General features: G+C 40.6%; 1 protein-coding gene and 1 non-coding gene across 5 annotated transcripts in view; one reads left to right on the forward strand and one right to left on the reverse strand.

Moving 5' to 3' along the window:
• The window catches only part of Ankrd11 (ankyrin repeat domain 11), a 181,769-nt gene that overhangs the window by 68,889 nt on the left and 86,098 nt on the right, over window positions 1–26,782 (reverse strand). The gene's annotated exons all lie outside the window — the stretch shown is intronic.
• LOC118584980 lies at window positions 21,366–21,472 on the forward strand. Its single transcript, XR_004945135.1, has one exon. It is a non-coding gene; the product is annotated as a U6 spliceosomal RNA (small nuclear RNA).

The raw sequence follows: 26,782 nt of genomic DNA on the forward strand, positions 1-26,782 counted from the left end.
GTTAACATGCACACATAACCTTGCTACTGCTGGTCAAGCTTAACTACTACCATCTAGATAAACTAGCCAATTACTCTGTATGCCTAAGGTTAAAATAGGTATTTAGAAAAGGAAAACTACCACTAAATCCAAAAGTTACTTTTTTCTATTTTACCACCAAGAAATCTATACAGGTATTCCCTAAACTTCATTATCTTGAAGAAAGAGTTGTCTGCTCCAGGTTTCCCTAGTGAAAGGCCCATAGGAGAAGACCAACCCTGTGAAAACAAAGCTGTACATCAGAAGTTATGCTCGAAAGGCAACAAGGCTTTAGCAAAAGGAACAACTACACACTGACACAAAATACTTTCCTTTCATGATCACTCAGATTTCAGTTACAGTAACCCAGGTACTGCATGCATGAAACAAACTACAACAAGAACTTGGAAGCAATGGCCCCTGCACACATGCAGACATGGTGCTATGCTCAGTATTAAAGACACTAAACATTTCCTTTATGCTATTCAGCTCCATTGTGAAATGTTAAATTTACCTCTTTTTTCCCCCCCCCCAAAGCTGAAAATTCTGAAACACAGTGCTTTTTAACTTAGTACAAAGGAGAGGCCAGGTGGCGGTGGTGACGCACACCTTTAATCCCCAGCACTCGGGAGGCAGAAGCAGGTGGATCTTTGTGAGTTCGAGGCCAGCCTGGTGGTCTACAGAGCGAGATCCAGGAAAGGCGCAAAGCTACAGAGAAACCCTGGTCTCAAAAAAAACAAAAAACAACAAAAAACAAAAAAAAAAAAAAAAACAAGTAAGGGAGAGACAACCTGATCCAATGAAAATATACAAACATTAAGCCAAGTATAGCGGCACATGCCTGTAGTTCTGGTTACTTGGGAAGCTGAGGTAGGAGATCACTTATGACCAGGAAATAAAGGATAACCTAAGGAACTTCGTAAGAACATGTCTCATAAAAGAAAAAACAAAAAAATAAAAATAATACAAATGACATTATGCATGTTTTGATCTTTTTCAGAAACTACTGAAATACTACAGAGAATCAAATACAACTTAATACTGTTTACAGTAGTACTTCTTCAGAAGCAAAGGAGACACCTTTCTAATGTTAAAGCATTTCCATGTAAGCCTGCCAATTTCATAGGCAACACCAATTATCACCTTATTTATTCAGTAAACAGTGTTTCACTGATTAGCAATGAGCTCAATATAAAGAAAGAACTGGTCATCAACAATCCAAATCCTTTACTCAACACAAATTCCTCAAGCTTCTATACCAATAGTCTAACTGTGTGTGTAAGCAAAACCTTTCTATGCTCCATTTTTTACTCCCAAGTAATTGCATGCCACTAACAATAATACTACTAATGAACACTATGCATGCTAAATACAGACTGCTTAAGCATCCTTTCTCAATAGCAGTGAAGACCAGAAAACAATCCTATAATCAGCATTTTCCATATAATCTAATAACATAAACAATGGCTAAAAGCAAAGATTCCCAATGAAATGAGGGCCTGATTCCAGGGACCCAGAATACACAATGAGAAGATATGTTTTTTAGGCTGCAGAATGATAGTGGCCATGCTGTAACCCCATAGTCCCTTCATCTCATTCTGGTGTTCACACTTGATCCTCAAAACCAGCAGAATGAGATATGTAAATTTTAGTCTAAGTGATATAAAAAGATAGCATTTGCTTTACCTTTATGTAATGGACAAAACACTAAAGTGTCAGATACCAAATCAGCATCACTTATTTAAACCAGCTGATGGACAATGCTAAGTATACATGATGCAATTCTGAAGAATTACACACCATTAAATTTCAAAATATTTGAAAAGTTAAAGGATCAAAGATCCACTCTGGTTACCTGCATTAAACCAACATTGGTGTTTTCAAGAAAGTGCCCTCACTGCTCTGAGGTAAGGGGTAATAGACTCTAGGAATCCCCCAGGATAGACTATATGGTATAGAGACCAGAATATCTGACCAACAGTATGTATTTGCTTGTGTGCATGCTGACATGTAATGGTGCTACAGGACTACTACTACTACTACTGTTGTTGTCCCTGAAGAATCAAATGTCTGTTCAGCCATAGCACTTTGGCTTTACACTCAGTTCTCAGTTCTTACATACAGCTAAGATTTTCAAACAGCTAAATAAAAAGACTCTGTCCTTGGCCCCAACCTGTACCTAGCAATGGAATGAGGCTCTGAGAATCATAGACCCTTTGTACCTACTCCAAAAATAACTGAAGTCCTACTCTAGAAGTCATTCACTTTCAGTTCTGCTGAACGTGGTAAGCTTTTCAAAATGAAAACAGCTCAGACCTCTGAGCTAGGACTATACCAAATCCCTATGTATGCCCCTACATTCTCCTATTAACTGAGTGCAGAGTCACAATACATTAGATAACGCATTTTCCTACAGCTCTGAAACCCTGTCCCCAGTGTATGTGGAGAGCTCTCTCCAGCTCTGTGTTCACCCTGGGAAGTGCCTCAAAAATCCCCCTTCATCCTTCCTAGATGAAGCAGACACACAGGGCAGAGGCAAGACTTAGGGAACTTTGGCCTTAGCCTTAGTATGGGGACTCCAGTTACCCTTCTGAGAGGGTCAACAAGTACCACAAAAATATGAACTGCTCGTCTGGGTCAATGACCATTTCATCATAAAGCAACTTTGTAATTGAGGGCTTATGCTAATACACGTTGTTTTAAGTTCCACAGTTTTATCTTACAAACAGGAACAAGTTTTATTTTCTTTGGTTATTTAAAAAACAAAACATCTGCCACTATTTGGACACATATTTGGACATATACTATTTGGACACATTCTCCTATAGAATAAAAAGCCTGTTACAAGAAAGACACTGCACAGCTATTACATAAACCACTACTTAGAAACAATGCCTCCAAATTCGAGATCACAGGCTATCAAGCCAGGTGACTAAGAATTACAGGAAAGGAGCAAACACCTAACTAGGTTTGTTGGCCATATAAATGAAAAAGAGCTTTGTTTAGCAAAAACCCTTTCTAAATTGGATGCCTCTTCAAATGGACAAAGAGCTTATATTTCCCAGGGAAAAGATGGGAATTCACAAAGAGCAAGACCGTCATCTCTGAGTTTTGTGAATGCCAGCAGAAAGAATGAGTCAAAATAATCGTAAGACTCTCACTAACTTGTTTCATTAAGTGTACCAAAAGTTTTGTTAAAAGATTTAAATTCCAAGCTGGGTGTGGCGGCACAGCCTTTAATCCCAGCACTCTGAAGGCAGTGGCAGGTGGATCTCTGAGTTTGAGCCTAGCCTGGTCTAGAGAGTAAGTTCCAGGAAATCCAGAACTACATAGAGAAACTCTGCCTCAAAAAAACCTAAACAAATGGACACAAGATTCAATTCTTTACCCAAATTAACATGTAAATTAACAAATGAGAGCTGAGGACCTTCTGTTGAAACATTCTGAAATGCCCAATTCCTTCATCTTCCCTTACTGTAGTAACCAGAAAAAAGGCAAATGCACACCTGTTTTTTATTCTGCTTGCTCATGTGAACCTGGATGTCCTACATGTCCAGCTGAGCCTGGCTGCCTAGAAACAAACCAAAAGAATGAGCTAGGGAAAATACATCAAGTTCCTTTGGGAATGTTGCCTAAAATATACAATTGCCCAATGAAGTGAACAAGTTAAAGCATGAATGAAACATAATAAATATTTGATGACTGCAGGAAGAAAATCCAGTAAGAAAATATGACTACAAGTTTTTCTTTAAAATCATACAAGGTGTGGCTCAGTAATAAAGAGAACTTCCCTAGTATGGTGAAGAACTGAGTTCCGTGGTCCAGCACTGTGAAACAAGGTGAACACTATCTTTCAGAAGAAAAGAAAGGTGATCATGAAAATATTTTTCTCTTATGGTTTAAAGCAGCCCATGTTTTCTTAGCAGTCTATTAATAGTCTAAGTCACTATTATTTACAAGCACCAAGTATGCTTACACATATCCCTCCTGCACATATCCCTCCTGTTAGTTTATGTTGCCAACTGTACCTTTAAAACACCCCCAACACTCCCTTTACTTACACTTACACACTTACACACACACACACACACACACACACACACACACACGCCCTCATAGCAACTTGGCCAAGATGGCTCTTTTTCAAGCCCTCAAGCCTTTACAGGCCCCATTACAAGACTTGTCCTTCATCTGTGCCTCATAAACACTTACAGTCCAACTGGCCAGTTTACTATGGCCTGATAAATGATAAGGATATCAGCAGAAAAACTTCCCAGATAAAGTAAGCTTATGAGAAAGAAACATCAATGTTATCTTAAAAGACTAAGCTACAGTGTAGTTTTGTTACTGAGCAATTAGCACTGATATACATGCCACACATGTAGGAACTCCTGTGGGCTAAGGTTTAGTGTATATAATAGCTACTATAAACCTCTGTTCAGATCCATAGTGCCCATATAAAAGCTAGGCAGAGGCATGTTCCTGTAATCCCGGCAGACAGTGACAAAAAGACCCCCAGGGCTTTCTAGACAGCCAGTCTGGCTGCAAGGACCAGCTCCAGGTTCAGTGGAAGATCTTGTCTGAAAAAATAAGTAAGGTATGAAAGGCTGGAGTGATGATTTTATGGCTAAGAAGTATTGCTGTGCAATCATGAGGACTTCTATTCAGAGTTTGCATTTAAAAGACAGACAGGGGAGAAGAGTCAAGTCTGGAGACACAGCTCAGTGGTTAAGACTGCACACTGCTCTACAGAGGCTGAGCTTTGCCCCCAACACCAAGCACCCAGCAGATCACAATTAACTTTAACCCCAGCTCAAGGAGATCCACAAACTTCTTTTATTCTCTATAGATATTTAAATTTAAGTTCACATGACCATATTCATATTCTCCCCACCCTACCCCCGCCTCATAGAGACACACACACACACACACACTCACACACACACACTTTTTTTCAAAAGGCATCTGAATGGTCACTTACAGCTGTACCTAGAGTGCTTGGAGACAGAAACAGATGCATCCCATCTCGGAGTTCCTTGGATGGCAGGCCTAGCTTCTGACTCAATGAAAAGCCCTATCTCAAGGAAATAGAGTACTAAAGCAGAACACTCAATATCTTCCTCAGGCCTCTGCACACACAGTAAGAGACAACTGAGAAAGATACCTGATACTGACTTCTGACCTCGACATGTGCATGTGTGCACACATACAAAATAATTTTAAAAAGAGCTTCCTGAAACACAGAACATATCTAAGATACTACTTAAACACTTATTTAGCACAGAATATCAAATAGCATAGGGAAAGCATGGAGCTATTTTTTAAAAGTACTCTGTGTTCCACATAAGACTATCAACTAACCAGGTTGGGGCACATGCCTTTAATCCTAACAGGGAGAGGCAGGTGAATCTCTTGAGTTCAAGGCCAGCCTGATTTACAGCCAGGATACATAGAGAAAGCCTATAGGGAAGGAGGAAAGGGACAGGTGATGACAGACAACACCATAATCCATTAATTAGAAGTCACAGACTCCTTTTGGGCTCCAGGGAGTCAGGTGCTAAACTGCCACCTCAACAACTATCATGTCTATTCAGACTAGCAGATGGACAGCAAGGACAGGTGAAGCATACTTTGGACATCAGTATCAAAGCTAACAACAGTATGTTAGGTCTCAAGTTTTAGCATTGAAATCATATTCTAAGATGTTTTTCCAACTTATTGGAAGATATTGTAATACACACACACACACACACACACACACACACACACACACACACGTACGTCTTGTTACTGTCTGGAAGTCCAAATATTTCTAAAGTCAGATTTTATAAAAATGACCTGAAAAATGACAAGAATTATGTGCTGTTAACAGCTCTCCCTTGTAGAGTTAACTCAATCATTTCCAACAACTCCACACCAATGGTGATAACCTGCTGGTTACTTGGAGAGGTAAATCCCAGAGCAGACAACTGTTTTCTGGGAAAAAAAAAAAAAAACAAAACAAAACAAAAACCCACTGTAAATGAATTTTAAAATCTAGTCACTTCCTTTTATTTGAATATGAATGTCCTAACTGGGTGTGAACTCAACCTGGGATACACTTCTCATTCTCCAAAACAGCTGGATTTAAAAGACTGTACCACCACACATGACTCTCAAATACCATTTCATAGAACACACACTTATGAGCCACTTAGTACTCTGATTCCTGGGACCTTTATCATCACAAACACAAATAAATATACTTGGTACTACCTGCTTGATACTTTCATCTTAACTCAGAAGATTCATGAAGGACTGGTGGCTGGGTTCCAATGTTACTACTAAGCTGAATTATTTATTGGGGTAGGGAGACACAAAACACAAAATACACAGCCAGCTCTGAAATCAGAAACTTTTATGAGCTTCCCGGGGTACTACACTCTGATCGGGAAGCCCCAGATGCATCACTGTACTACTATAGAGGTCCTGGTCACAAGTCCTTCCAGAACTCTTAACCTGCTTTCATTTCTTCATCTTTGTACGCCTCTACAACAATGTAGTAGATGTACTAGACTGAACTAGCTAATCACACATCCTGCCCAGTGCTCTTACTAACAGGACACAGAAAAGGGAGGAGAACTAATAGAAACCCTCTTACATGAAAATTGGAAGCATGGGTTCTGATTTCCTAATCCAAGTCATTACTTAGGGTGTTAAATTTGTGCTGAAATTTGCTCCCACTGAGGGCATAGCTGTCCACAGGACATAACCAATGACCTTCTTTAACAGAGCAGGACTGCAGGGTTGGCTTCCAAGGTGCCTAAGGCAGGGGTGTTGAGTCATTATTTTCTGGAAAAGGCTCTCAAACCATGGATGGATCTTCATTGCTGCTATTGAAAGTCCCTTAGAGAATGGGGAAACTATCCTCAGAAATCTTGGTTTGCAAACAGATTACAAGCTGAATGTAGTCAACATGTTATGTTGTGCTAGTTCCCAGTTTCAGTCCTCCACAAAGACAAAGACCAACTGGAGGATCCTGTCTCAACTCCCCACCTTCCCTGATACCCTTGAATAAAATAGTACAGAGCAAGGACAATGAGAGTCATATAAATCCTTGTATTCATATATACAAATATCTCACTCACAGTAAAACATGACATAGGCTGGTCTATACATTCTTGAATGCCTAGAGAATCTACCGCCCAAAGTAAGTGTTCCAGGGCACTACTAACATCTAGAGCAGTGCAATCAGTTCCAAGAGTTCCTCTGTGAAGCAAGTTAATCATGTCTCGAACCAGCAATTTTGCTGATACTTCCTCTGAGAAAGCTGGAGACTATCTGTGGGACCAGCCTGTAAATTTCCAAATGACCCATGTTAACAAGCTGCCATAACAACTAATACCTCTCGGGCCACATCACAGCCTAATTCTGATCCCACTCCCTTCAATCCTTTATTTAGCCCTTTATCAGACTGGTATGTCTTGTCTGTTTGGAGGCCTCCAAACACCTTCCGTAACATAAAACCTTTCTTCAACAAGAAGGTTCTCAAAGGTGATTTCATCTAGCAACAGCTATGGATTTCTTACACACTGGTATGTGTGTAAGAAATAAAGTCTTTAAAGAGACAATAAAATTAGTATAAAAATAAGCCACGTAAAGATGGTTATTACACAGAGAATCTGGATTGTGTTGTCTTTGGGATTCTTAATTGCAAAAAAAAATACGATTTTAAAAGCTGTTGAGTTATACCTTGGCTCCAAAATTTGGATCTAAAGATATGTTGCTTTGGAAAGGAGTCTCTGCTTTTGTTTCCACAGAAAGCCAGAGGCTATGGATTTGTTCCAGATTAAGATACATCAGATTTGACCAGCCAAGACCCCCTAAAAGGTCTCCAATGACACCATGGCCCAAAAGACCCAACATCCAAAAGGTTTCAAGGCAACTGGCTCAAAAGATATACCCTCACCGACTACTCCATAATCCTAAAATTTTCTTTGTGTCCCCATAAGATATAGCGCCCCCCTCCAACATGAAGTAGTAAGAAAAGCTACACCCAAATTCTCAAATATACCAAGCTGGCTTTGGAGATGGAAATGGTTCACTTCTCTAAACCCAAACATATTACAAAAAAAAAAAAAAAAAAAAAAAAAGGTTAAGAGATTCTTGTGTCCCAAATCAAAAGAGCCCTCTGGTGTGGGACAGAAAAAAGAAAAAGAAAAAAAAAAGAAAAAAAAAACCCACAATATTTTTATTTAAAACAGGTTAATTATAAATCTCTTTCTAAAGAAGAAAGGGGGATAGTATAGATAATGATAGGATGAAAGGGTAGATTATAAACCTACTTTTAAAGAGCAACTTGTTTTAAAATGTTTTACAATGCTATGGATTTTTGTTTGTTGATACAAATTTAAAGTTAATTTTGTCATATTGTAGGTGTATTTTTACTCTTGTTTAAGGTATTATGTTTATACAACTCATTTAAAATGTAATGGAACAATTAGTCTTCTATGATAGTCAAACTTATAGACATGTTAAGTTTTCTAGGTATACATAGATATAATTCAGATAGATAGGTAATCTTCAAATACTTAAAAGACCTACAGAATATGGCATTTAAAATGTTTTTTTAAAATTTAGACTTTCTGGACAATGAGACATGTCTGCTTCTGGCAGCATCGATTTACTTAAGAGAGGAGGATGGGCATCAAAGACACTCTATATGGAGTTTATCTTCTTGACAAAAATAGTCATTTGGGCAAGAAACTGTTCTTGACTACACTGCTTAAAAGAATGTATCGACTGGACATACAGGACCCATAAAAAACTTTGCTTGACAAAATGGTCCTTCAGGTTCCTGCTTCGCAGAGGAAACTGCCAGACATTCTACAGGACACAGAGAAAAATGACTGAGAGACTCTAGCCCTGTGGGCTAAAGACAGTTGCCCCAATTTCACAAAGGAACATTAGGTGACTGTCCAGGCTACCAGCTGTATCTGTCTACCCTGCAAGACTCCCAAAAGTCGCTTACATCCTTCTCCCATTTCTCAGGTAAAATTATATCCTTCTGAGGTCTTTGATACAGTTGAAGACTAGAGATAAGTTATATTTTTCCTTAGTTATGATAAAAGATAAGTTAGATATAAAACCTTAGACTCACAAATAAAAGATAGATAGGATATCTTCTTTAATTTTGCCAAATAGACCAGTTATTATAAATAGACTAGATATTATAACTGTAATTCTTGCTTGATAATTGTTTTGCTATCTATAATTTTACTATGTAAAAGTTAAAACCTTCCTTTTTGAAAAAAAGAAAAGGTAAAGTGCTGTGGGATGTTCTGTATGTCAAATGTGTTACTCTGATTAGTTAATACATAAAACACTGATTGGCCAGTAGCCAGGCAGGAAGTATGGGCGGGACAAGCAGAGAAGAGAATTTTGGGAAGTGGAAGGTGCTGTGGGATATTCTGTATGTTAAATGTGTTGCTCTGATTGGTTAATAAATAAAACACTGATAAGCCAGTATCCAGGCAGGAAGTATAGGCAGGACAAGGAGAGAAGAGAATTCTAGGAAGTGGAAGGCTGAGGCAGAGAGACACTGCCAGCCGCTGCCATGACAAGCGAGATGTACAGTAATGGAAAGCCATGAGCCACATGGCAACGTATAGACTAATACAAATGGGTTAATTTAAGATAGAAGAACTAGATACCAAGAAGCCTGCTACGGCCATACAGTTTATAAGTAATATAAGTGTCTGAGTGATTATTTTATAAGTGGGCTGTGGGACTGCAGGGGATTGGCAGGAGCTGGAGAGAAAAACTCTAGCTACAGGAAGGCTGAGGCAGGAGACGCTTCCAGCCGCCACCATGAGTACCAACATGTAAGGTGCTGGTAAGCCACGAGCCAGGTGGCAAGGTATAGATTTATAGAAAAGGGTTAATTTAAGATGTAAGAACTAGATAGCTAGAGGCCTGAGCCATTAGGCTAAACAGTTTAAATAATGTAAGAGTCTGTGTGTTTGTTTTATAAGTGGGCTGTGGGACTGCCAGGGCTTGGCGAGAGCTTGAGAGAAACTCTCCAGCTACGCAGGGGCAAGGTCATTACAATTGCATTATGCATAACCTACAACACAGAACAAGATAAATACCTGGGTCAATGTAAAAATGCATTCTAGACACCTCATCTATTATTTCTCACATCTTCCTTCAGATTAAAGCCAGTTATACTTCACAGAAGTTAGTTTTTACATTTTAAATTTCCTCTTTTTTGTCTTTACTAACTCTAAAAGGAAATGAATTTACTTTGTTCTTGTTAATCTTCACTTGGTTTGCTATTTGTTGTTGTTCTTTGGGATCCTGTTGGAGACATCATACTTACAGCAAACTATTGCATTAATCTAAGAGATTGTACTTACCTGTTTTGTTAACAATGCTCAAATTGTTTGGTGGTTTGAACATTGGGTCCTAGATCAAACAGGATTCCAAACTGAACATATTTTCATAGTATTTTTTGGTGAAACATATTCTCTTAATCTCAATATAAATTCTTTTCTTTTAAAAAATTATTTTTTATTTTTATGTGCATTGGTGTTTTGTCTGAATGTATGCCTGTGTGAGGGTGTTGGAGGCCCTGGGAGAGGAACTACAGACAGTTGTGAGCTACCACATGGGTGCTGGGTATTGAACCTGGGTCCTCTGGACAAGCAGACACTGCTCTTAACCACTAAGCCAGCCATCTCTCAGCCTTATAATTTCTTACACTAAAGCAAAGTACAGGGAAATCAATGTGACCTGAGAAGAGGAAGTAGTGGCAGAGGTGAGCAGTGCCCAAAGAGTAAGGGACAGCGAAAAACATTCTATATAGGGTAACTACTGTTCCTCCACATAGGCTTGTTACTATCAGCTTTGATAATCAACTCTAAGAAACATCAAACCTAGTAAGAGCCAGGGCTCCCCAACTTCAAGAGTTTCTCATGAAAAGAACAAGATTTTCTCATCTCCAAACTGGCTTCAATCAAAACTTGGGACAGTAAAGCAACCCGCACTTAGGTATAAACCCAAGGGAAAAGGAAACTTTCACACAGATTTCTCCTGTGTCAATACATTGAGAAACATCATTCAAATTAGCTGAAAACTAGAAAACTCAGATGTTCACACAATGATGCATGGACAAATAAAATGTGACACAGCCATACAATGTACTACAATTACAATTCACTTTGTAACAGGGAAGGAAGATGAACCTGGAACAATATATTGTGCTCAGAGAAAGATACTAGATACAGAATACCACATACTATTTCATTTGAATAAAAGGTAAATAATAGACAAATCCATAGAGCTGGAAAGCAGATCACCAGCTGTTAGGTGCTAGAAGAGGAAGCACATGGGGTTCTAAGTGAAGAGCAGACACTGAGCTGGGGAGATGGTTAATGGTTCAAGAGTTAAGGGTGCAATATACTGCTATCCCAGCACCCAGGTGGTGGTTCACAATTGCCTGTAACTCTAATTCCAGGGGATATGGAGCCTCTGTGGCCTCCACAGGTACCAGCACTCATGTGCACATGTTCATACTACTTTTTTTTTTAAAAAACAATATCCTTGTCTTGGCTATAGTACTGACTACAGGATGTTACATGTGTAATTTGGAAGGAAGGAAGGAAGGAAGGAAGGAAGGAAGGAAGGAAGGAAGGAAGGAAGGAAGGAAGGAAGGAAGGAAAGAAGGAAGGAAGGAAGGAAAGAAGAATGGATGGATGCAAGCAAGCTTTCCTGATCAGAAGTAAAACTCAGTTCATCTAAATATGATCAGAGGACTTTTATCAATCCTGGTGTCAAATTATTAATTTTGCATAATAGCACTAAGGAAACTAAGAGGAAAATACAGGAGGGGTTGACTTAAATTTACCCCAAGAAAACAAATCAGGCTGGGCTGAGAGTCTATGACAGCCTCAATTGCAATGTCCATATGATCACAGTATGGCATGGCATAGTCCAGATCCCCTAAAGACACAATGTAAACTTCTTTCAGGGCAGAATTATTTTTGGTAAGAGTGGGCTATAGGTCCCATAGCAAAGGGTCAAGGACTCTGAGAAAGCATAATTCTTAGAAATATAAAGAGAGGATGAACCGTGTGTGTGTGTGTGTGTGTGTGTGTGTGTGTGTGTGTGTGTGTGTGAGAGAGAGGGGGGGGGGGGAGGGAGGGAGGGAGGGAGGGAGGGAGGGAGGGAGGGAGGGAGGAGGGGTTCCCACTTTGTTGAAGGTCATGATGGTTCATCATGTCTTTAATCTCAGTACTTGAGAGGCGTGGGCAGACAAATCTGAGTGAGTCCAGGTTAACCATGGCTGCATAGTGAGACACTGTTGAAAAATCCAAGTCACTTGGTAGGAAAAAAAAAATGCTGAAATTAATAAAACAGGTGAGTGTGGGTGTGGGTGTGGGTGTGGGTGTGGGTGTGGGTGCGGGTGCGCGCACACACACACACTTGAGCTTCTCAGAATTGAGCTCTAAGGAGATGGAGCCAAGTTTCTAAAAGGGGCAACATGCTAGGCTTCAGCTGAGAAGTGATGCCAAAGACATACAGGCCAAACCTCCTATCTTCTCCCATGCCATCAAGTCCCAGCAAGACCCTGGCTCAGTAGATTCAGCAAGTTAGATTCTGAAAACTCTCTGCTTCAACATTCTAGGCAAAAATGAGGGTGTGGATGGGGTGATCACACACAGCAGTTGTGCTAGGGCGCCAGAGCTGACTCTTGTATTGAAGCTATGAGGCAGATGCCTTCACTGAGCATAGAGAACCAAGTACTAACTACACTTACAACAAAAGACCTACATGTATTTGAGGAAACAATTGCAGAAGTGACCCTCAGAGCCTTTCTTCACACAAGTTTTGCCATACTTATTTCACAAACAAAATACTTTTAAAGGCCAAGCTACCTAGCGCAGCACCCACCTGGCCTAAAACCCTTCTACTGCAAGCACAAAATAAAACAAATGAGAAGCATAAGGATTCTCAGCCACCCAAAATGATGCATTCACAAAGGGAAAATTCTTCCCCTTAAGCAGTAATCAGGGGGTTGGGGGTTTAGCTCAGTGGTAGAGCACTTGCCTAGCAAGCACAAGGCCCTGGGTTCAGTCCTCAGCTCCGGAAAATAAAAATAAAAAACAAACAAACAAACAAACAAAAATCCCGCAGTAATCACGGCAAGCCCACCCCCTGCAGCCACTGGTCAAAGAAGATACCAAGTATAGTGAGACTTAAGAAAAATAAAACAAAGGCTAACATTGCCGGAGCCAATTTTGCCATTTGGTGTGGTTTTGCTTGTGAGATTTTTTTTTTTTTAATTAATAAGATCTTCATATCAAGGATGAGTTCAGAGCACACATTAAAGACTCCACATTAGGAGGAACCTCAAATATCCCATCTACTGGGTGGGTATTGTTTGGGGGGGGGCGCTTTTCAAGGGTCACATTTGCATTTCATTCATCTCAAGGCATTAAACACACACAACAAATAAAAATGGCTATGAAACGGCCACTCTACTCTGTGGCATGCTTCTTCTGTTATGACAAATGAGACAAAATACAGTGCGTGCTTAAAACTACATTCACTTATTATGAATCCTCAGCAAATTTTTAAAAAACAAAGCCATGAAAGTGGGAAGGGGACTTGGTGAGGGACGGATATAGGAGAGTAAGGAGCAAATAGTGTGTAAATATAACCAGAATATATTGTATACATATATAAAATCTCCAAATACAACATTTTAGTTAAAAATTCATCCAACTGGTTTTGTGTGTACGAGCGTGTACATGCAATAAGAAAAGTTCACATCAAGTGCCTTCCTCTACACCTGTAAATACTGAGGCCCAGAGTTCACGGATTCAATTAGACTAGCTAAACCATCTTTTCCTGGAAATCCCCCATCTTCACCTCCTGAATATTGGGATTACAGGCCAACACTCCTCTCCTACCAATTACACAGGTGATGAGGAGCCAAACTCCTCACACTTGTACAGCATAGCAAATTCTTTGCCCACTGAGCCATCTCTCCAGCCCAATGTTTTGTTGTTGCTTTTGTTTTGGGGCTTTTCATGACAGGGCTTCTCTGTGTAGCCTGGCTGTCCTAGAATTTGTTCTGTGGACCAGGATGGCCATGAACTCAGAGATCTGCCTGCCTCTCTGCCTTGCAAGTGCTGGGACTAAAGGTGCAACCACTCCAACCATCCAATTGTATGCTTAAAGTACATACTATGTTTTTCATGTCAACTAGACCTCAATAAAATGTGGGTAGGGCACCAAGGAGTACAAATTCCCTATTTTGTAATACACATAAATGGTTGGTTCCAACCAGGAAGTACCAATGAGAAGAATAAGGATTCTTATAAGTCACCCAAAAAACAAAGACTAACATTGCCAGAGCCAATTTTGCCAATTAATGTGGTTTTGCTTGGTTTCAATCAAGCCTAAGCCCCTCCATGCATAGGAAGACTTTCACTGAGGCATCACCAAAAGGAACCATAGATATCAGCAGTTTCTCTGTGGTAGAGGAATAATATGAACAAAAAGGTGACACATGGGATGTGTACACTAACCCAATAACACATTATCTAAATGACTGAGCCGGCTCAGATCACACTGATGTAGCGAGGCCCAAGCAGGACAGGACTCTGAGCACATGAAAACTAGACACACTCAGAATTCACCTTATGACACAGGAGGAAAAGAATGAAAGATCAGGAACATGCTGTGAAAGGGAGCACGCATGCCTCCTACTGTAATTATTTGGTACAACTAGACCCAAAGACTTTACCAAGACCATGCAGGCCAGCTGTGTTTGTTATATTCTGAAACAACCGCAGAACTAGAAGAACTGTCACCCATAATTGTGCTAAGGGAACAAGAGAGACTTATCACATGGCTGACCTCACTATCATTCAATGGAATTGCCTAGGCATAAGAAGAAAAAAGGGGGGGGGGGAGCAGTGACTAGAAGCTCTACAAGTTTAAAGAAGCTCTACAGGTTTAACAGGTCAGTGACAGTTCAAGAAAGAAAAAAGAGACAGGCATGGTGGAGCCTTTACTCCCAGCACTTTGAGAGGCAGAGGTAGGCAGATCTTTGTTGAGTTCCAGGCCAGACTGGTCTACAAAGTGAGCTTCAAGACAGCCAGGGCCACACAGAGAAACCTTGTGTGGGTGAGTGGGTGAGTAGGTGGGAGAGAGATTCATTCTATAAACTCTGTTATTTTAGAGAACTCTAACATACTAAGCAAGAACCCAAGACCAGAGATGAGGGTTTAGGGGATGGCTTGGAGGTAGAGCACTTGCCTACCATGAGAGCAAGGGTCAATACCATCACCAGTATCTCCAATTATAGATTTATAACCTAAGATTCTATAGAAAACCATCACTGAAGCAATGACAAGATGAAAACTATTCTGAAACAGACTTTAATGCTCATGCACTGATAAAAAGCAAACTGTGCCATCTTCCACATTTTTATTTTCTCATGTAGAGAAAGAGTCCCTGACATGATGAGAAACACCAGCCAATTGTATTACTGTTACTCAGAGAAGCTTGGGGTTACAGGATGCTCTCCCTCCCCTGTGTGCCTCTTAAACAAAGTGGTTTCAGATCAGCAAACTGGCTCAGTGGGTAAAGGCACCTGGCAGAAGGCAAAAAGCAATGCCCCAACTCTCACAAGTTGGTTATTGCTGAAATTGGACATACCACAGAATATATTAATCTCTCGCAGTTCGTAGATATTTCAAAATGTCCTAAAAGGAAGGCTACAACAAAATTTAAACTTTGATCTTAAAGTAATTTTGCAACTCATTGCTCCCTATGAACAATTCTTCATTGAATCTTACTAGTTCTCCTAAATGATTCTGTCTACTTCAAAAAGTATACTTGGGTTGGGGATTTAGCTCAGTGGTAGAGCTCTTGCCTAGCAAGTGCAAGGCCCTGGGTTTGATCCTCAGCTCAAAAAAAAAAAAAAAAAAAAAAAAAAAAAGTATGTTTGTAGAATGCAAACAAGTTGTATGCATACACACAATTGAGGGAGGTGTGGCAGAGAAATTCAGTAAATATTCTAAGAAAGGCTACTGTCAAGTTATCTTGATTTAGTCCTCCTCTATTATTTGTCAACTTTTAAAAACAGAATACCTTTCTCCTATTTCAGATCAGTAGTATTACATCTAAAATTTTCTAAAACCCTTTTAGAAAATGACCCTCTAGGAATGAAAGTAATAGAAAAGTCTTGAAAGATCATGCCACACAACCAAGTTCAGTAACTTTCTCAAGATCATAAGACATTTTAATAATGGTATTGAACGATAAAACAGATTTCTAAAATAACTTGGGGGGGGGGGGTGACGACAATACCAACCAAATCAACACTGGAGGCTGGACTAGTTTATCCCTCATAGTTCCATGTTGCTGTCCCTTCAAGAAGGTCAATTCCAACGACAATAAGTAAAAGAACTTGTAATAATATAAGCATTGTCATAACCATCTAACTGTGTGGTCTAACCCAAGCACTGATACTACAGTACATAGCAACAGCTTGCAGAGAGCAGAGCTGCCCTGTCCACTGCAAAAGTGAGACTCATCATGGTGAACGTCTCCAGAACTCAAGATGAGTGCTGAGTTCCAGTCCAACCTGGGCTACATAACAAGACCCTGGTGGCAGGGCAGAGCAGGGGAGGGAAGGGGAGGGAAGGGGAGGGAAGGGGAGGGGAGGGGAGGGGAGGGAAGGGGAGGGAAGGGGAGGAGTTCTGCAGAGCAGGTGTTTGAAGGGATAAAGTTAACTACAGCTTCAGGGTTACTAGAACTATTTGAGGGGGAAAATATGAACAAGTGACAATGTGGACATCAAGGTATTTTCTCCATCCATGCCCATCAGCTGCTTTGTTTCACAAAATCAAGCCTGTGTGACATAACACTGTATAGCCAAGACCATGGGAATGTCATGAGAACTCAGCCTTGTTATGAGCACACTCACTGATACAGCTTTTGTAGCTACCCAATACTACCCCAGTAACCATGTAACATTTATGAGTGCGGATTGTAAGGCTGGCCTGAGTAACTGCTAAAAGTCACTTACGATTAGAGTTGCTGCGATCGTAACTGTCTCAAAAACTAACCTCCAAGACACAAAAAGGGGGTCTGAGTCTAGACAAATAATGCACACTACAGTATCAGAGTGGGGCTGTCATGCAGGATAAGTCAGCTTTAAGTCAGGATTTAAAGTCTCTGTCTTTAAATTCATCAGCAAAAGAAGTGCTTTGTTTTCCCCTAAGACTCCATCTCCTCATCCTATGGCAGAAAAATGTTAAGAGGGGGCCTATTCCTGCCTCACTTCCTTACCAGACCTCCTATCAACACTGTTACTTCCTCAGCCTTTCTGCCATCACCCCTCAAAACACCTACTTCCTGTCTCCACCTCCTCTGTCCTATACTATTACTAGCTGCATGCCCTCCTTCACTGTCAAAATTCTCTGAGTTCTCTTGCTTTGGAATCAGTCAGGTTGTTAGAAGTCTTTTATCCAGATTCCTCCAAATAAGAATTGGGAAAACACTTAAGTGTTAGTGAATGGCAAGGAAAACAGGTGCTTTCTAAATAACTTATTCATGACAATTACTTAAAACAAAAACTACATTAATACTAGACTGCTTTAATAGAAATCTACTACATTTTCTGCTTACTAGTCTTTGCAGTTCTCTTCACATATAAGGTAAGAAGGGGTCAGCAATCTCTATCATTTTTTTAAAAGATTTACTTAACTTTTTTGTTTTGTATTGTTTTGTTTTTTTGAGACAGAGTTTCTCTGTGTAGTTTTGGTGGCTGTCCTGGATCTCATCCTGTAGACCAGGCTGGCCTCGAAATCACAGAGATCTGCCTGGCTCTGCCTCCCAAGTGCTGGGATTAAAGGCATGTGTCACTGTCGCCCGGCATTTGGTGCATACACATACATGCAGGCAAAGCATAAAATGCTATTTTCTCTCTCTGTTTTTTGAGACAGGGTTTCTCTGTGTAGCTTTGTGTCTTTCCTGGAACTTGCTTTGGAGACTAGGCTGGCCTTGAACTCACAAAGATCCGCCTGCCTCTGCCTCCTGAGTGCTGGAATTAAAGGCGTGCACCACCGTTGCCCAGCATTTTTTCCTTTGTTATTCTTTTTTTGGTGTGTGTGGGGGTATTTTATGTACACATAAAGTTAAGTATTAACATTTTATGCTTTGCCTGCATGTATGTGTATGCACCACATGATGCCTGATGCCAGAGGAGGTCAGAAGGCAGCACTGAACCCACAGATAGTTATGATCCACACCATGGTGGGTGCTGGAAACAGAAAAAGTGCTCTTAACTGCTGAGCCATCACTCCAACCCCACCATCTGGATTTGTAAATAAAGATTTGCATAACCGCATTCCTTTGTTTGCATATCATATTTTACTACTTTTACTCAAGATGTTACTGTAATGGGCAGCCATTCCAGCTTTGACCTGGAAGTTCCAACCCCCACTGAGGCTTCGGTAATGGTCATGCCTACAAGGCAGGGCTGAGAGAGGTCGCTGAAGACCCAAGTTCCGGATGCGGGGGCTCTCTTAGTTCCTGGATCTAGACACTGGAGGTAGACCAAGCAGAGTTCTCCACACAACACCGCCGGACTGCACCACACCTTTCCCTGACCCTGCAACCTACCTATCCCTTCACTTGTACATTATCCCACAAAATAAACCTCCCTTTTAACTACGTGGAGTGGCCTTAATAAATTCACCAATATGTTACAGAGAATGTATGTCTTGTTAATAAAAATGGACTCTATCCAATTGAATAGTTGACATTCAAACAAGACAGAAAACTAGAGGAAATTTAAAATACCAGCTCACATAACTCTGCACCTATCTCTTAAAGATGCTATACTAGAGGTGATTGGCATCTGGATGGATATAGGAAACGCAATCCATGCGAATAGCAGAGGAAAAACACAAGCTGCATCTTTAATAATCTAATTTTTTACAAGAATACACTCAGTAATTTCCCAGGAAATATGGTTAATCTAAAAACATTTAAATAATGAATTCTTAGAAACAACATTCTATAGAAATTTACCATTTGCATAACACAATTTTCTGTGTCTCCAAACCACTAAGGTTTCTATTCAAACCCAAATGAGTATATATAAAGCTTCTGCCTCTACTAAGAAATTCACTGTGGAAAGCTATTCTTTCTTACACATACTCTCTTTGCAAAACAATAATGCCATTTGTAACTCCTTTGATCCTTAGTACTCATGAGGCTTCAGTTGTTCTGGAAACGAAGTATTCTAGAATAAGACTCCAAGAAGCACAGCTACAACAATAAGAGAATGACGACAGGTCCCCACAAGGAGCTGTGGGCATCATATTGCACAACAGAGGGAGATGCCTGGCCTGTGAAGTCTGTATCTTTGCAATAAGATCAAACAAATCTTGGATGAAAGACAAAAACCAAGGGGAAACATGCAGTCTGCAGGACATCTAGAAATTGTAGAGCCTGACAAATGCTTGCTTTCCCAGAAGGAAAAGCAATTTTAAGAACAAGCTCAATAAGCTGACATAGTCTGGCTACATGACTATCACTTCTCAGAAAGTATAAACTCAAAAGATTATGAAACCTACACACCTAACAATACTTTCCTGAGGCTTTTTTAAGAACATAGGGACAACTGAAGCCATGGAACAGAATATGCACATATGCTTCCCAGGAGATTTTTAAGAGGTCCTGCTGCTCAAGGCTAAAAGGTAACAAACAACCCAAAAAGGAAGTGAGTAATGGCTCAGTGGTAGAGTTTACTTGCCTAGCCTGGCTTCGAATCTAGCATTGGAAAAAGGTAAAAGGAGTGTGGGGGTGAGACACTCTGAATGCAGCACTCATACACTTAGGGCTCCTGTGCAAAGAGCTTCAGTATGACAAGTCAGACCTAACTCAACAATTAAAAAAAGCTAGTCAAGGCCAAGCACAAACCTTTACCCCAGCACTCAGGAAACAAGGAAGCAGGCATCTCTGAGTTTGAGGTCAGCCTCTTTCTGCCTACTTGCAGAGGGAACACATGGAGAAACAACTTGCACAGTCCTCACAAGCTCTATAGATGAATCCTACCATCATGCTGTAACCACTATTCAAAGAGGCTAGCTCTGTGTGTCACCATCTGTTCAATATATATCTGCAGACAAAGAAGGTAAATTCAGAAGGTCAGAAAGAACAAGCACAGACAGGAAGGTCAGAGAGGTCCAAGACTACAGTACAGTATAGAATTCAGGTACACAAGGTAGGAAGCACCAGGGACAAAGCCAAATAGTAACAGGTGGACAACAGGTGTGGAGGCCCCAAAGAACAGCCTCCATAGTCCCTTCCTCAAGCAGCTTCTACTGAAGTCAAAACAGACAGACATCTCCTCAACCCACTCCCGTTTACTAGAGTCCTCAGAGACTCTTCATACGTGTCTACTCAGCACTCACTGAAGTCAACCTCACAACAGAATAGAAGATACAGAAATCTAAAATATCCCCCTTCAAAGGCCTCCTCCATTTTCACCCTCAATTACCCTCATAAAAGAGAATAAAATTAGCCAAGTGGTGGTAGCCCATGCACTTAATCCCAGCACTCGGAAGGCAGAGCCAGAGCCAGGTGGATATTTGTGAGTCTGAGGCCAGCCTGAGCGAGATTCAGGAAAGGCGCCAAAGCTACACAGAGAAACCCTGTGTCGAAAAACAGAGAGAGAGAGAGAGAGAGAGAGACAGAGAGAGAGACAGAGAGAGACAGAAATGTTGTTCTCTAAGACTTGCCCCAGACTTCAAACTCTTATTCTAAGAGAAAGTGCACATTGGAAAGACAACCTTTCCAGCAGGAGCTCCTACAAGCCTCATTCTAGCTCAACAAAACCCAGTTTGTCTGTGAGACCCAAGGTGCCATCCACAACAGGACTACAGAGCTCAAGGCTGTTTCTATTTATGGGGAACACACGTCCAAACATCCTTGAAAAGAAGCTAGACTTGTCAGGGAACATATTTTTCTCTTCTATGAAAGCAGCCACTTGCCGTGAGGTTATTCTGAGCCAATAAGATCAAGATAATGAGTCAAGCAGTCACCTAGGTATCAAAATAGAACTGAAATCAGAACAATACACCCACCTCCACACCCTACTAAGATACAAAAATTGAATCTCAGAGATTAGCAGGTCCATAGTAAGAAGGACCGGGGGGGGGGGGGGGGGGGGGTTGGGGGTTGCAAAGGAAGAAATAAATGTGTTGAGGTATATCAGATGTGGTCCTATGGCAGAAAGGGAGCATTAGGTAAAGCCTAAGATCTAAAAAGTTACAGTCGTGCTTGCTTTGGCAGCACATATTCTAAAATTGGAACAATACGGAGAAGATTAGCATGGCCTCTGTGCAAGGATGACACAAAAATTTGTGAAGCCTTCCATATTTAGGGGGGGGGGGGGAGGAAGTTACAGTTAACACTAATGTGTCAAATGCTGGCTCCTTAGTTCAGACCAAGATAGCATATAAGATGGTAGCAATTACAGAAAGGTGAGAATTATGTAAGAATTCTGCTATTTATGAAATTTTTCTCTAAAGTTGTTTTTCAGAAATAGAAAGTATAGTTTTACAAATTACCAGGCATGTTAAAACAAAAACAAAAACAAACAAAACAGTACAGCCCGGTGGTAGTGGCGCACACCTTTACTCCCAGCACTTGGGAGGCAGAAGCAGGCGGATCTCTGTGAGTTCAAGACCAGCCTGGGCTACAGAGTGAGTTCCAGAAAAGGCTCCCTTACATACACATACAAACAAACAAACCTCTAAAGGAGGTAGGGTGTAAAAACAGTCCAGAGGTGACACAAATGTCAAAATTAGTAGATGTGATCTTGAACACTATAATTCCATGCCCATATTCAAAACATAACTAGAAACATAAAAGGATATGAAGAAAAAATAGACTGAAATGAACCTCAGAGATGAAAATGAAACTGTGAAATGAGAAAAACACTGGCTCTGTCTAAGATGAACACTCAGGAAGTCACTGGGCTCAAAGCAACAACAGCACATCACCCTCTCCACTACACACTGAAGAGACAGCATATATGGAAAGTGAAGGCAGGATAAAAGAAAATAGTGGAAATAAAAAGCCAGGTAGTTTTTGTATTTTTATGAAAACTATGAATTGAACATGTCAAGGACAGAATAAAAGCATACAGCTTTTTTTTTGGGGGGGGGGGGGCGGGGGAACACCTTAAGAGAAGCTAGAGGATGAAGCCAGGCAGAGAGGAATCAGAGTTAGAAACAGGTCCCCTTGGGAAATAGTGTAAGCGCAAAGCTTGGGGAACAGAATATGTGGAGTCCTGAGGAGAAATAGTCATAGAACATCTTCCAAATGCAAAAGCAATGGGAAAGCTTACACAGCACTATGAATACAACCAAAACCACTGTTTATTTTAAAAAGGAGACATAGATACACCAATTATCTCAGAAAAAGGGAAACACACACAGGTATATGTCCACACATATAGGTATAGACATGCCCAGTCAAAGGGGAAGAATGTCAGAGGGGAGGTTTTTAGATTTATTCATTCATTTGTTGTGCATTGTTGTTTTGCCTGTGTAAGGGTGTTGGGGCCACTGGAAATTAACTACAGACAGTTGTGAGCTGCCGTGAGGGTGCTGGGAATTAAACCTGGTTCCAGAGGGGAGTTTTTAAGCTAACTCACTTTAAATAAAGATGACAAGAAAAAAAAATCAGTAAAGATAGAAATTGCTGGTATCTGAAGAATAACACACTGAGGTGCACTACTTGGACAATAGAATTTTTAGGTAGATTTCTGTCTCTTTTTCATCTATTTTCTATACTGAGTAAGAAGTGGAAGTATGACTGTCAACCTCCATGAAACTCCATGATGAGGTTCTTACTCATCATGCACTTACTACAGACAGGTCAGAACCAAACCTGCCCTACCTGAAACTGGACGATTTTAGCTGCTAATAATGCAGCAGCTGTGACAGAGCTGGTAGAGCAGAGAGCAAGTTCATAGGTGCCCTCTCATTGGTCATCCAAAAACCCAGAAACTATACCTCCTATCCACATAGAAAACCCCATACTGGAGAATGGGAAGGACAAAGATTTTAATCTATTCCATAATCTAGGCAAGGAAGTACTGTGTAACCGCCATCCTCATGAGCTAATCTGCATCTAAGGCAATCCAGTCAACAACTTCAGTCAGTCCTCTGTTCTTTAACCCAAAATTTCTTTTCTACTCTATGGCTATTTCTTCAAACTTTACCTATAATAAACAATACAAAATCCACCCAGGTGCTACTCATTGGTGGAGCCTTCCACAAGCCCAGATCTGTTCCTCATCCCACACCTCCTCCTATGAGAGCCTTGACTGACACAGGGAAGTTGATACATTCTTGCTATATATACATATCTGGAGGCAAAATATGTATCTTTTGGACTTTGAGAAGTTTCCTACTAAACTTTCCTCTTCCTTATGTAGCATGATGATGATTACCTCAGGGGGTCTCCAAGGATTAAAAGAGAGGCAACACCCCCATGATACCAAGTAGGAGGCATTCTAAATAGACCTCTTGTCCTTTATTGGAGATACCTAACAGAATTGCATGCAGCACTTTGTACATCATGGATAATTAATGCTTACAAATGGGAGGAAATAGATCAAAAAATGAGAATAACCATTATCTAACTTTATTCCTTCTTTTGTTGTTCTGAGACAGGATCTATTTGTAGCCCTGATGGGCCTCAAATTGACTCAGGCCAAGGATTAAAATTGAAGTTCTGATCCTCCATTTTCCACCTCTAGATTGCCTGGGATTACATTCAGGTCTATATGCCTCCATCACCCCATTTCAGGCAGTGCTATGAATTAAACCCAGGGCCTCTGGTAGTGGTCTTCCTGCTAAACTACATCCATAGAAAGAATCATCAGTCAGGCAGTGGTGGCACATGACTTTATCCCATCATTTTGGGGGGAGGCGCAAAGGCAGGTGACTCTCTGTAGTTCAAGGCCAGCCTACACTACAGTATGAGTACCAGGACAGCCAGGGCTACAGAAAGAAACCCTGTCTTGAAAAAACAAACAAAAATTACCATTATGATAGGAATAAGTAAATTTCAAAAGGTATGTCCCCACAAAATTTCACAAAGAAAATTCTTGTAGTAGAGACAAAATTAATCCTGAGAAGGAAAAAAAGAAATAAAATAAAACCATAAAAGTGTATTCCAGTAGCTATGCCTATGATCCCAGCACTGTGGGTAGAGCTGGAAAATTCTGAATTTGAAGTATGCCTAGGCTACACAGAAAGACTCTGTCTTGGGAAAACAAAAAAGAAAAAGGGTTCCTGGACCACAGCTTTTGATGAGTTAGCTCCCAACCACATTGACAATCCACAAGAATACTACATGGCACCTTTCTAGAGATTTCACCAAACAGTAACTTCATGCAAAGACTAGAGGAAGGCTACTTTGCAGCGACAGTACCATTTAATCCAAGTAAATCAAAGGGTCAATTTAGAGAGGGAGGGTGGAGTGTTGAATGCACACAACAGGAGCTCTCTGACCTGTTCTCTGTTCTTTAATGACACCTGCTTTATTTTAAACCTTTAATCCCAGCACTCGGAAGGCAGGGGCAAGCAGATCTCTGAGTTTGAGGTCAGCCTAGTCTATAGAACAAGTTCCAGGACTGCCAGGGCTACACAGAGAAGAAAGAAACCCTGTCTCAAAAACAAAAACAAAACAAAACAAAAACTACAATACCACACTGGACTCAGCTGTCACTGGGGGAAAAAAAAGTCCCTGGTATCCTCCAAGTCTGACACAACTCTCAGAAATCCTAACACATCTCTTTAATATATTAAAAGCCAACTCTTACACAGGAGTCAAATGTTTTTTTTTTCCCTCTTGTCACATTAAGCCTGAAAAGACCAAGTTCATTTATGGCAGTCATACTTGACAATAAAATACTTATATATACAATTAGCATAAATAACATTGTGCATTATTTTCACACAATACTTGGCCAAAAGAGCTAAACATAAGTTTCCTGAGCTATTTTTTCAAAATTCATTTATTTTATGTCCTGAACATTTTGCCTGCACATATGTATATGCACCACAGGTGTGCCTGGTCCCAAGGTGGTCAGAAGAGGGTGTTTGATCCCCTGGAACTGGAGTTACAGATGGTTCTGAGCCACCATGTGGGTGCGGAGAATCCAAACTGGCTCCTCTGCAAAAGCAGCAAGGTCCTCTAAACTGCTCAGCCATTTCCCCAAGCCACTCGGCTATATTTCTTTTGAGTTAATGTCAACAGGTTCCATCCAGAACCCTTAGAAAGCCTCAAGTCCCCACATAGGTCAGAAGAAGAGAAACTCATGTGACAATTTCTCCAAGACCTATGTATATAAAATAATCTAAGTTTTAAAAAAAAGATCTCTAAGCCAGCAAATGTGCAACATTATATTTTAAGACATCTTTAAGACATCTACAATCTAGATGTTATTCTTATCTGAAATTTTTGATAAAACAAATTCCTAAAACAAATGCCGGAATAAGCTATAGAGCAATACCTAGAATAAGCCACAAGTGGATATCAACACTAGTCTACAAAATGAAGTGCAGTTGTTTTGAGGCATCTTCTAAACAGGAAGAATTATGTAAGCAAAGAAAACTAGATGAGACAGAAGGAAGAGCTATGGGATGCCAGCAGAATGGGCTCCATAGTCCGGGGAGAAGAGTTTATTTAAAAAAGAACAGTCCCTACACTGCAGAGACACTGTCTACTATAGGTAAGCAACAAAACCAAGGAAAAAAAAAGTGGGGGGGGGAGGGAGAGAGGGAAGGGAGGGAGGGAGGGAGAAAGAGAAAGAGAGAAAGAAAGAGAGAAAGAGAAAAGAAAGAAAGAAAGAAGGAAGGAAGGAAGGAAGGAAGGAAGGAAGGAAGGAAGGAAGGAAGGAAGGAAAGGTAGCTATAGTGTCAATACACAATTGAGGACATGTACAGTCAGTCTGATCAGTCGGAACACTGAAAAACAAACCAGTTCTACCAGAAGACTACTAGGGGTAACTCTACCAGGGGCCCACAGCATAGAGAGCCTGCTGAAGCTGCATATACTGATAAGCACATACACTATACACTAGAGAGGTTAACAGATATATTCTTATAAAGGCATGAACTTTTTATTAATAAGTTTGTGGGAACACACAAGCCATGGTGCTCACTTGTGGAGATGAGAGGACAACTTTTGGGTATCAGCACTGAACTTCCACCATGTGGGTTTGGGGGTTGACCTCTGGTCTTCAGACTTGGTGGCAAGAACCTTCCTTACCTGCTGAGCCATCTGAATAGCCTGAGTATGGAATTTTTACAAGATTGTCAACAAGCATACAGATTGAGGGACTCAATACATATGTCTTCAAAGTGTGGGTCCCAAGGACCTTCCAAGTTCATCCAGAGAATCTACAAGTTTGAGAAATTTTTACTGACAACACAGACTTTTACTGGGGTGATACAAAAACAGATAATCCACTGAAAGATAGCCAATTTGATAGCAGCCCAAACTGCATAAAAAGACCCATTGAAAAGAAAGGAGAAAGGGAGAAAAGAGGAAGAGAAGGAGAGAGGGAAGGGAAGGGAGAAGATGAAAAAATAATCTGTGATAAACCAGTGTCTTTCCTGAATGCACAAAAATCTTTCTACAGATGTCTTACAGGACACCTACACTGCCTGAC

The sequence above is a fragment of the Onychomys torridus genome, chromosome 5 (assembly GCF_903995425.1).
Source record: "Onychomys torridus chromosome 5, mOncTor1.1, whole genome shotgun sequence".
NCBI classification, from domain to species: domain Eukaryota; kingdom Metazoa; phylum Chordata; class Mammalia; order Rodentia; family Cricetidae; genus Onychomys; species Onychomys torridus.